This window comes from Phaenicophaeus curvirostris, chromosome 8, assembly GCF_032191515.1.
Source record: "Phaenicophaeus curvirostris isolate KB17595 chromosome 8, BPBGC_Pcur_1.0, whole genome shotgun sequence".
Lineage (NCBI taxonomy): Eukaryota > Metazoa > Chordata > Aves > Cuculiformes > Cuculidae > Phaenicophaeus > Phaenicophaeus curvirostris.
Genome location: NC_091399.1, coordinates 2,482,690 through 2,495,720, shown reverse-complemented (window position 1 = coordinate 2,495,720; position 13,031 = coordinate 2,482,690). Strand labels below are relative to the sequence as shown.

At 41.8% G+C, this 13,031-nt stretch overlaps 1 pseudogene; it reads right to left on the bottom strand.

Annotated features, from left to right (window-relative positions):
* Positions 1-1,177: 1,177 nt before the first annotated feature.
* LOC138723171 (tRNA wybutosine-synthesizing protein 3 homolog) lies at positions 1,178-5,777 on the bottom strand (annotated as a pseudogene).
* Between the last annotated feature and the right edge of the window lie 7,254 nt (positions 5,778-13,031).

Genomic DNA, 13,031 nt, shown 5'->3' with positions numbered 1-13,031 from the left:
TATTGCCCCCTATGTTAATATTCATTAACTACTACATGCTATTTTGCTTCTAACACCCTGCTATAGTTTCTATGTTCAAGGACACAAAGTCCTGTTTTGGTTACAATGTTCTAGGCTACGTGCTGACTTATCTTAGAGTCAGGCTTAATGTTATCAAAAAGAATAGCTTGTACAGCCAGCTGCTCCCAGCTCATCAGGGAGATGGTTTATACAGCTCCTTCAAGGGAACATGTCCTTGTTCACTTAACCATTTCCCAACAGACAACTCCCTGCTCTGTGAACTTGGAGCTACCGCACCAAATAAACCATTTTCCTTCAGTCAGGGCCTTGTTTTGCAGTGTTAGTGTATTACTAGGGGCATAAAAAGCAGGGCAGGCTCAGGATCCATTGCTGCAAATGTTCACAAATTCACCATTGCTCTGCAAAATACACCTGGAGTAAGGAGTGAATTTTCCAGGGGTGCAATACAGGAATGTGCACATTATTGTGCTGGTTTGTGCTTAACAGTTGTTGAGTGCCGATGCTTCACAGCCTGGGAAGAAAGCCTGTTAGGGTACACTTCGGATGACCTTATGCCCGACAGCTAGAACGGAGGCTGGGCACCAGCCACATGGAATGAGATGTAAGGGAGCAAAATCAATGTATGGAGCTGGCTACAAGACTCAAAGGAAAATAACACTTAACGGCCACTGGCCAAGGGAAGCAGAACATGGCAACACACAGGGGGCTGGAGCCTGAAACACAGCAAAGTGCAGGAAAACAACATCAACACTGCTGCCCAGTGCAACGGCCAGAAAGGATCCAGGACACAGTGGCTGAAGCTGGCACAGAGCAGGACCCAACTTCTAGTTTTCTGTTCTTATCTCCACACCAGCAACTGTCCTTCAGCTGGCTGACACGTAGCTTTGTCCTGTTCTGAGACGGGCATCTGTACTGCTGGCAAAGCTCCTACAGGGATTAAAAACCTTCAGGGATAACAACTAGGCTTTTAGAGTTTCTCTGGTCTGTGAAAATCAGAAGGCCTAAACTCAGCATATGGACACAAAACGCCACCACTGAGGACATAGCCAAAGGCTGTACCAAAACAGTTATTTCTGTGATGACTAGCAGACAGAGTAAAAGACAGTGCTTTTAAAAAAAACAACACCCAGAACCTTCCAAGGTTTTGTTCTCTGGCATTGAACCTGTGCACAATCCTGTTTAATTACCTTTTTCCTGGTAAACATCCATAGGAGTGTTACTGCTTAGAACAGAGCAGTATTTCTGTCTCTTACAAAGAGCATTACAATTGTTATTCAGTTTGCTTTAGTCTAGATCATGATATCAGCAAAAATATCAAGACTGTTTTCTATATCATCCTCAGGCTCTAGCTCTTCATGCTGATCCTTGGGAGAGGGGCATACACTTTGTCTGTGAACTGTCTTCCTCTTCCTTCTACGAACATACACAGAGTGACTCCTCTCCATCCCCTCAGAATGCAAGTCATTTGCACCAGCGGCAGTTTGCAAAGCTGACTCTAAGCTTCTGTAGAATCTAGAAAGAAACAAATTATGTCAGTATTACTTTTGTAGGTTTGCTCAGAATCTGCAAAACTGAACAAACAAATGCTTTTGTAATATCACCAAAATGTGCCAAGAGAAGAAAATTGTTACTGACATTGAGATGTTCTAGCCAACACTGGAAGGATAATCAGAAATACCAGGGCGTGTCCTTGTGCGTGTCCTGCTACTCCACTCTGTAATGCCTGGATGTTAGCAATCAAGTGGTGGAGGCACTCAAGTGCCATGAAGACCCTGTTAACCTTACAGAAACTAGAAACGGTATCAGGTTAAATGTCTAATGACTGACAGCATTAGCAATCAGATGGACTGCTGCTATGAGCAGTCACTGCTAACTTTAACCACTACAGAGATTCCCAGTGGACATATAAAAAGAAACTCCTCTGGTTACGTATACATAGGTGCCTCACCAGTATCTGTGTCCCTCGCACTCTGGCACTTCTGCCTGTTCTCTTCCTCAGCTGGACACAATTGTACTGTGTGTAACTCTCCACCACCCTCAAAAATCCTCAGTTTTGCAAACTATACAAAGCATTTAGTGGTTTAAAGCATGTATTGCCACCTGAATTCTGCTGAGATGGCCACTGTGTTAGAATAACAAATGCTGTTAACATGAGAAAAGAAACTCAAACCACACTTAATAACAAAGTCTGCAAACTCATGTCGCTTACAGGTTTTTCCTTAAATACTTTATAGCCTTTGGAGCTCAAACAATTAATTGAAATTGTATTTTAGACTTTGTAAGAGCTGTCTAGTTTGTGTTTTGGTTTGTTTTTTTTATTTAAACAATCTCTCCTGTGCATTTTTCACTTTCAGATTTAGATGTAATGAACAGGGCTAGTGGAATCCAACAGTTCAATATATTCTTCAGAGACCATCAATTTCCCCTTGTGGCTCAATGGAACTTCTAAGCAATGAGTGCTCCGGACAGCCTAAAAACACACAGAGAAGGATTTCTCTAGAATAAAGTTTTTTATTTTATTAAGGTTGTTTGAATATTATGGGGAATTTACTAAAGGAAAAAAACCACTCTTCCACACAATTGGTTAGTTTGCTGTCAAATGAGGCAGAAAGAATTTGCAGTGCTACAGCATGGCCTGTGAAAGCAGTCAATCACGTTACAGCACAGATCTTGGCTTGTAAAAAAACTGAGGCTACAAGTAATGATAGGATTCTGTTATATTCCTTACAGGTCAGTAGAAAAGTCTTTACCATCATAATTTTTCCTCCTCTGCCAACTGTAATACCAGAGTTCCTGAACCCAGAATCAACAGCCACTGAATGCTGAGGAAAAAAAAAGATACCTTAAACAAGTCTCACACACTTTCACAGCAAGGAATAATTCCCAGTAGGTTGCAATGCAGCTCAGTCTCAGTTTTGCAAAAAACTTATTCCAAACCATCTCCCCAGATTAATACAGGAAAATAGATACATTAAAATGTTTTTAAGATCAAACCCATGTAGTGTCACAAATAGTGGGCAGTTTTAAGAGAGCTCCAGTCAATCCTGACTGTCCAATCTAAACCCGTCACTGCAGATGGGACATGACCATCTCTCTGGGCACGGCACTGCATTATCTGGTAGCCATGCACTCAGTCATGCTACTCTTGTACAGCTAGAAGGGCAGCAATGCTATAAAAGCAGCTAATCAGCTCTCTTCTAGATCAATGAAGGAACAAACGCATCATGCATTACTCTCTGGAGTCAGGCTAGAAAAGCAGAAGGCAAAGGTACTATTCAATGAGCTGCAACACAGGAGCCAAATGGCCTGGCTGGCAGCAAAATGCTGTCTACAAACACCGTCACTTTCAGCCCATGAAAGCAACCTGAGATCGCTGGAAAAGCTTTTTAGCAGGCAATCTGCTTCAGCTTGCAAACCAAGCTGCAGTTGAGTAATTTTGATTTTAAAATGGAAAGCAAAATCTCTACTCACTTTAAAGCTGTGTTTTCTTCATTAGCTTACTTTTAATACCTTGGTTATTAAACATATAGCACATCTGGGACTATTCTAAAGTGCTAGAGCTTGCTCAGGAGCCAACACTTTGACCTTTGCAGCACGGAATATAAGAGAACAATATTGTGATACTGTTACTCAATGTAATTTTACCAGAAGCTGTGCATCCTGCATCTCTTGACACTGCACGTGAAGAACAAATGGTTCAAACTTGAGCACAACATCACCAGTAGCTTTCTCAAGTGCTGCCATCTGGAAAAAACACTAAAATATTTATATTAACACTGGAGATGGGCTACAAAAGAAAGAAAAAACAAAAACAAAAAGAAAGAAAAAAAGTACCTAGTCCATGTGTGAAACAAGCATTAAAATGCAGCCCATGAACTCCAAGGAATCACGTTCAGCTGCTTTTAATTTTTCATTGCTTGTAATACACAGAAATCTCATGGATTTCCATGATTCAGTTTGCTAAGCTTGAGGTTTGATAGCAATTCATAGCAAGAGAGACATTAAAGATGTACGCTTCTCTGTTTGTGTCTTCCTACATGCAAACAAATAGATTCAGTCAGACAGCACAGACTGAGGGCTGTGTTGCTGCAACCATGTGAAACCCGAGCACAACTATTCAGTTACTTAAAGCTGTTCTTTAAAATAAAAGACATTTACTTCTGAAGCACATTCCTCAACTTTAGAAACTCTTCTCAGGTTCAGCAGATTAAATTTGTGGCCTAACAGACTTGATCACGTTTGAATCCTAGTTTAAAGAATAACACCTACAAAGGTAAAAAAGTCAAAGTTGAAATTAGATGCATAAATACACAAGACAAGGGAAAACAAAAAAAGGGAAGTAACTTCATAACTGTAAAATGCAAGACATCACCTTCAGACCCCCTGAGCTGTGCCAGAAGACTGAGACACTAATGGCAATTTTTCCTGGATTTGCAAGCGTGGAGAGAGCTGTATGATATTCCACAGGGCTTATCAGTACAATTTTCCTACTTTTCTATGCTATCTTTTTTGCAGAGCGGCTCTAAGGGCTGATACTACATTTTTCCATTCAGAAAAGTTGCTCTGAGGCAGTTATATGACTTATTTCATTTCATGGTTATTTAACCAGAAGCACCATCCCCCACCGTTTGCCTTCACTTGCTCAATTTACAGCACTAAGAAATGTGCTGCGTTAACTGGAAAGATGTCAGCTGTTACCCTTTCCTTTGCTGTCTTGTCCAGCCCTTCTCATCTTTCTTGCAAAATGAAAATATTCAATAAAATAATCAGATTCATATGCTTTTTTTAAGACATGATGGCATAAAAGAAAACTGCTGAAGTAGCACTCTCCACTTTCCTTCAAAAATTGAAAACTACTTAAATGTGTTTGTGTAGAATCTCCTCTGTAAATGTTCTTATTTTAAGTTGGAAGCCGGTCTTTCTGAACAGCTCAGTTAGTAATTCCTATTTTCTCTGGAGCGCTGCTTTTCCAGAAAGCATCATCTCAATGCTGCCTGATACAGAACTTCCACCAGTGAAATGCGTGGTTTGATACAGCAATTGTCACTGTGGTGTCAGTGAGGAATACATTTTTTGTATTTCACCCTGTGGCACCTGCTAATGACTCTTATATCACTGCCCAAAGACCAGCAAGCATTCGACAGAAACTGAGCTTATTTCACTTCTGGACAGGACAGCTTTCATTTTGAACAGAGCCACGGCTTTGCAAAACCAAGGCTCACTTCATCCGAGATTTTCATAAATCATTTTCTGAAAGTCAGTGTTCTGTGACAGAAGCAACACCTATTCCTGACTTCTTGAGAAGCTATTGAGACGTGGGGATTATGTGACTTCTGACCATACAAAATCAGTCACATTTCATATTGGCTGCATTTACAACTACGCAGGGAACTTGGTCTTAAGCTTAAAAGCATTCTCCTAAAAACAGCTCTTGAGAATCTGTTAAGTAGAGCAACTAGAGGACAGTTTATTTTTAAATTAGAGTGCTGATTCATCTCAGTAACAGTCATAAAAACACCTGAACATTTCTTTCCATTTACATGCCATTTTTATCATGACATTAGGAATCCTGCATTACATAAATACAGAAGTTGTACCATAATGTCCTCTTACCACATCGTCTTTGTTACACATTTCATGTGTTACCGTGAGCCAGGTGCAGTTTTTCTTCTGGATCTCAGACCTGTTTATATCCTGGAGATAGAGAGAAAGAATTAAAGTGGCACTACAGATACATGATCTTTGATTTTGTGTAAAGAAAACAGTCCTTCATCATAAATAACGTTGCTTTTAAAAAAGCGTGTTTTCTCAAGGTACGAAAATATATTCATATAGGAGTAGTTTAAAACGGATTTATCCATGCTCCTCATGGAAGAACGGAATGTAATCCAGAGGGACCTGGACAGGCTGGAGAAATAGGCCTGGGGAAACCTCATCAGGTTCAACAAGGCCAAGGTCCTACACCGGGTCAGGGCTATCTCCAGTTTCAATACAGGATGGAGGACGACGTGATTGAGAGCAGCCGTGCAGAGAAGGACTTGGGGGTGCTGGTTGATGAGAAGCTCGACATAAGCCAGCAATGTGCACTCACAGCCCAGAAGGCCAACCGTGTCCTGGGCCGCATCAAAAGAAGCGTGGCCAGCAGGGCGAGTGAAGTGATTCTGCCCCTCTATTCCTCTCTCGTGAGACCCCACCTGGAGTATTGTGTCCAGTTCTAGAATCCTCAACATAAGAAGACTATGGAGCTGTTGGAACGGGTCCAGAAGAGGGCTACAAAGATGATCAGAGGGCTGGAGCACCTCTGCTATGAGGACAGGCTGAGAGAGTTGTTGTTGTTCAGCCTGGGAGAAGGCTCTGAAAAGACCTTCTAGCGACCTTACGGTACCTGAAAGGAGCTACAAGAAAGCTGGAGTGGGACTGTTCACAACAGTTTGTGGTGACAGGACTAGCTGCAGTGGATATAAACTGGAGAGAGGCAGATTTAGGCTAGACATAAGGAGAAATTTCTTCCCAATGAGGATGGTGAGGCACTGGCACAGGTTGCCCAGGGAAGCTGTGGATGCCCCATCCCTGGAAGCGTTCAAGGCCACGTTGGACAGGGCCTTGAGCAGCCTGGTCTGGTGGAAGGCGTCCCCCCCCATGGCAGGGGAGTTGGAACTGGATGGTATTTAAAGTCTGTTCCAAAGCAGGCCATTCTATGATGTTATGATCCCGAGGGGCAGAGCTCTCTGTACGGGCTGTGCTGCTGCTGCTTTCCCTGCTTCCCCCACTCTCAGGCCCTGGGCCCTGCCCCATTCCGCAACTGGTTTGTGCCGATGAGTCTGGGGTTCCCCAGGTGCTTGGAGCCACTGGGATGATGTCTGCCTGCCTGCAGCCACTCCAGCCAGTACCGGGCTGCTTCCAGTCCTCTGAAGGTGGCCCCATACTAGGTTCATTACCGGGCTGGAGAATAGTTTATTAAAACTTATGGGTCCATTTTTTTTCTGAGCAGAATAGAAGCTGCTTTTTGGTTTGTTATCACAACATATAAAAGTGACCTGTACTGCAGAAATTGCTTGGCAGAGTGGATTTTTGCCACGTCCTAAGGGAAATCTTAGTAGTGTACATCCCTGTGACCAGTGCTCTTTCTGGCTTGAACAGACAACCAAAACTACGCAGGCTTCTTACAGACTAGAGTTAGGAAAAAAAATAATGTTGAAGTCAGGTCCTTGTGAAAGCTGTAATCATCTTTGGGAAAAGCCTGCCTCTGTCTGCAGCCCTGAAGTTCCATAACTGGAGCTGGCCAGCAGTGGGATCTCCTGATACCTATAAGGTTCCTATGTGCCTCTGCTGTTCCGTGATTTTTTGCTAGGTCACCAGTAAAGTGCTTCTCTCTGAGTGGATCAGCTTCCTGACAGACCTGTGTGTAACTGTCCTGTGGTGGGAGTGTTAGCAGAATGACAAACACATAACCACACTAGGAGGTTATATGTGGTGCTTTATTTCGAGGCCCCGGGAACCAGGGGTACGCACCCAGATCTGGTTCCAAAGACCGTCACATCGCGTCCGCTTTTTATTCTCTAAAAGTTTCGCAATCTATTGTATATTCAACAGGTTACTTCATTATCTAATACATATGTATAGGTAGGTTACTTCATCGCCTTATTGCGACATCAGTCTCTATTGCGCCTGCGTAGCCCCCCTCTGGTGGTCGTCCTGATGAAGTAAGTAGTCTTCCTCAGATGAAGTAAGTAGTCTTCCTCGCATTGTCTTTATTACTTCTTGTTCTTTTGGCAAACTCGTCGGTTTTTCTTGGCTGGACCCGCACTTATCTCCACTTGACCGCTCAGGTATATCTTTCTTGCCTCCTGAAACCTATTCTTCTGTCTTTCACAAGATTTATGATGGTCTTTTGGCTGTTGCAGGTGTATGTTCTACTTGGGTAGGGTAGCTAGTATGTACTTTTCCTAAGCACACTTGGATCCTATTGTCACATGAGGTCCTTTGAGCAAGTACCTCGGGTCTGTTGCTAGGATACGTTAAGAATCAACAGAATCATGAAATTTTACATTCAGTCTTAGTTCCTGATTAGTCGATGATCAGTGTTTTATCCTACTTTAAGTGTAACTTTCCTAGCATTTCCCCCCTTTGAAAATACTTCACCTTAGCAAGTATTTTCATTTCATGTAACTGTTTCTTGGTAAGTTGATGGGGGTATTGGGTGCTGTGGATATTCTCGTGTCACTGCTCCAATAATTTTGTGTGTCCAGTTTTGTTTGCGAGTAATTTCTCTCCGGATACACAAATACACTAGATAGATTGTAAGGAATATAAGCAAAAGTGTGAATAACGTTTGAATGAGAGAGTGTATTCAGCCAGTAAGATGGATGCTTAATCTATCAAATAATGCCCCAACCCAATTTTGACCAATTTTTTCTTTCTCTTTTTCAGCTTCTCTTTCTATTTTTCCCAATTGCGAGATATCATATTCCACATCGGCTGTGACATTAGGTATATGCACACAGCAGTGATCAGTTCGATCTTTGAGATATCCACAGACACCATGTTCTTTTAACAAGAGCATGTCTAATGCCATTCTGTTCTGCAAAGTCATTTTCGTTGTCGCCTGTAGTTGCAAGTTTAAATCTCGAAATCCCTTCTTTGTTATTTTTGCCAATCTTTCAGTTTGTCCAATTAGTTTGTAAATCATTTCTCTATTACGATACGTGGCTATTTGGGCAAAAAGGGATTTTAATGCCCATCTCACTTTAACTCCTGTCTCAGGCTTCTGCCAAGTGTCATCTATGTCTTTAATATCATTTTCTATGTCTCTTTTAGCACGAATTTGTAAAGTTTCCAATTTACCTCTGAAGGGGAATCGCTTCTAAATTGGGCACAGGGTAGGCAACCCCAGAGTTATTTCTTTAACTGGACCCTCCATTGATAAATGTGTAGTCCAAGTTCCATCATTAGATGCCCAAACAAAATTACCCATACTGCGTACTGTCGAATATTTACAGTCTATTCTATTAACTGGTACTTGTATTACCTTTCCCCCCGACCTTAAATCCCCGACAGGCACACCCTACTATTAGAGCCATTTTAACTGGAGGTATGGTGATCTCTTCAGGGTCTAGGTCACAATCTAAAATTTTAGAATAATTCTACCATGGAACGCTATCAATAGGATCTCTACTGATCCGGCCATTTACTGGTAATTTGTCACTACTTTGTTTTCCTGTCCATTTAAAATATTAAGATGTTTCTCTTCCGTATTGGAATTTTTGTAAAATACTTGTTGACCAAACTGTGTCCCAATTTTGTTCTGTATCATTTCTTTTCTGGCACACCCATTCCATTGTATTTCTTTCCCTCACTATTTCCTTTATTTCATCATATGAACACCATCCTACATCTTTAAATCGTCCGATACGTGTGAACTTATAATTTGGTAATTTTTCACAATCGCTTCGACTTCCTGCAGTTCTCCACTCCCTTCTTATACTTATTTTCTGTTTTTCCTGTATGGGTTTTATTATTTGTTTACATTCGGTTTTATTTTCTTTTACCTCTGGGAGTGGGAAAGTCAATATTCCCCAGTTTATCGGTTCTCCACCCATTTTTGGTAAAGGCAAGCATGCTGTAATCTTACTTGTATTTTGCATTCTAGCAAAATCCTTGATTAACCCAATCATCAAATTTTTTCAGTATCTTTCTTTTGAACATAAATCTCCTGGGGTGCCTGGGTCAGTTCTATGGCTCGTTTCACTCTGGCTTCAGTAATATTGATTTCGCTATATCCAAAGGTAGTAGCATTTTGATACTGGCATCTGTAAGTTCCCAAGTCGGATCTTTTTATCCCTTTAATAATCTGGACTAACATTCCTCCCAGTCTCAATTCTATTGAGTGTCTTTTATCACTTAGAACTGCTTTTTCTTCCTTTATCCATCCAAATTCCTCAGGCTGGGGGTCCTCTAGGAGGCAGTAAATAAGTGCCTCACTACCCAGAGGAGCCGGATAATGTGTATGCCCTGCTTTTATTCCATGGTCTTGAAGGGGATTTATTATCAGTGTTCTTTTTCCATAGTCTACATTACTTCCTGCTCCCACAAAACACCTATATTTTCCTTGGTCAGTCAAAGTTAAATTTGTCAGCTCCAGTTTTGTTTCACCTCGTATGGGATTTCGCGGATAAAACTTGTTCGATACTTTCCCTTTAAGTTTCCATGTCCCTCATAGCTCTTGTTTGTAACCATCTAACCTCAAATCTTTGCTATTATAGATTGTTTCAGGTGCTCCACAAGTTCTAGACACCTTTTCCCAAAAAAAATCTGAATTAATTTCTTTTTCATTGGGACATGACTTTGAAACTTGCAAGACAGAATGGCATTTTGTCCAATGGTATACTTGCTTGTTTCTCTCTTACATGAAATTTCTAGAGATGTGACACTTATTATAGGTATCAAGGACCAAACTATAATCAAAGTCCCGTACTCGAAGTACGACATTTTACTTGCTTTTCAGCTTCAGCCTCGTTGGTCCGACTACTTCGACTCTCCAGTTCTTGGGTGCCTTCTTTACTCGTGTGTAGTGGATCCAAGAGTCTATTCCTTTTACCTTTATCGCAGTGAAAGTTGTTAGCAGCACCCGGTACGGTCCATTCCACCGTTGTTTCAGTGGCTCTTCACTCCAGTCGCGGACGTAGACCTAGTCTTCCGGTTTAATTTCGTGTACTGAATTCTCTAATGACACTGGACGGTTCCAGATCAAGGCCCTTCGTAGCTGTGTCAAAGTTCTATCAAGAGATAACATATAGTTGTACACATCTTGGTGTCCTTTAATATGCATGTTTGGGTTTGGTTGTGGCAACTCATATGGTTTCCCAAAGAGGATTTCATAAGGACTCAGTCCCATCCCACTCCTAGGCTTTATCCTTATTCTTAGAAGGGCTATTGGTAATGCCTGGGGCCATTGAATTTTAGCTTCTTGGCATATTTTACTGACCTGTCTTTTTATCGTCTGATTCATCTTTTCTACTTGTCCACTAGATTGTGGTCTCCATGGGGTATGGAGACTCCAGGAAATTCCCAATGCCTTACTTACTTCTTGTACAATTGTGGCTACAAAGTGTGGTCCCCTATCAGACGATAGACCTAAGGGAACCCCAAACCTAGGGATAATTTCCCTCAACAACCATTTCACTGTTTCTTTGGCTTGATTGGTGCGACAGGGAAAGGCTTCTGGCCATCCAGAAAAAGTGTCGACCCCAACTAACAAATATTTGTACCCTTGAGCTTTAGGTAATTCTACAAAGTCTATTTGCCAATAATCTCCTGGTTCCATGCCTACTCTGATGTGTCCCATTTCTACTCTCCTCCTAACCACAGGATTATTCCTCAAGCAAAGTTCACATTTTGAATTTACAGATTTTGCCATTGTTAACATCTGTGCTGAAATTATGCTTCGTTTCAGATAAGTCACTAATGCTTCTGCTCTCCAATGGCACTTTTGATGTTCTGCCTGTAGAATTGCCCGCATAATGACAGGAGGTACAATTATTTGTCCAGTTGTAGTTACGTACCATCCTTCAGAATTTAGGTTTGCCTTCATTAAATTGGCCAATTTCTTGTCCTCTTCCGAGTATTTCGGTTTCTGTGTCAGGTAATCTTGTAAAAGGCTTACCTTGGTAGGTATCAAGGCCATCATCGTCTGTACCTGTCGTGCTATCCACCGAGCCGTTCGATCTGCTAATGTGTTTCCTTCGGCCACCTTAGAGTCTCCTCCTTGATGTGCCTTGCAATGCATGATCGCTGCCTGCTCTGGTAATTGCACAGCAGATATCAAGTTTAAAATTTCTTTTTGGTATTTTATATTGGTTCCCTGCGAGGATAATAATCCTCGTTCTTTCCATAAAGTTCCGTGTACATGAACTACTCCAAAGGCATATTTTGAATCTGTTCATATGTTTACTCGTTTATCTTTGCTTAATTCTAATGCCTTTGTGAGGGCTATTATTTCTGCCCATTGTGCTGAGGTCCCCACCGGTAGGGCGTGTGCTTCTATTACCATGCTCTGTGTGGTCACGGCATATCCTGCATACCGCGTCCCATTCTCCACGAAGCTACTCCCGTCTGTGAAGAGCTCTTGATCAGGCTGTTCGATTGGAGTATCTTTCAAGTCCGGTCTCGTTGCATATGTGTGTTCTATGACTTCTATGCAATCATGTTCCAAAGGACCATCTTCTGTTGCTGCACCTAAAAAGGCTGCTGGGTTTAACAGGTTAGTTGTTTTCAAACTTACATTATCCTGTTCAGTGAGTATGGCTTGGAACTTCATCATTCGGCTAGGGGAAAGCCAATGCCCCCCTTTTTGTTCTAAGACTGTTAACACCATGTAAGGTATATAAACTTCAATGTTTTTTCCTAGAGTCAATTTTCTGGCTTCTTGTATCAGAATTACAGTTGCTGCTACGGCTCTCAGGCAGGATGGCCAACCTGCACTAACGGGGTCCAACTGTTTAGAGAAGTATCCCAGTGGTCGTTTCCAGCTTCCTAATTTCTGTGTTAAGACACCCAGTGCTAATCGTTGTCTTTCGTGAACGAACAACTGGAAAGTCTTTGTTAAATCCGGTAAGTCCAATGCTGGTGCCTTAGTCAAGGCCTCTTTTAGTTTCTTAAAGGCCTCCTTTTGAGGTCCCTCCCAAATGAGATTAGGCAATTTTTGTGCCTCATACAGAGGTTTTGCTATAAGTCCATAGTCCATTATCCACAGCCTACACCACCCTGCCATTCCCAAGAATGTCCTCAGTTCATGCAAGTTCCGGGGTTCTGGAATCGCACAAATTGCTCTAACACGATCCGTTCCTAACCTTCGTTGTCCCTGTGTTATCTCACATCCAAGATACAATACAGTTGTGCATGCAATTTGAGCTTTTTCTCTTGAAACCTTGTATCCATTTAGGCCCAGTTGGTTTAAAATCTCAATAGTCACTTGTGTGCATAATGATTCTTGTTCTGTTGCAAGGAATATG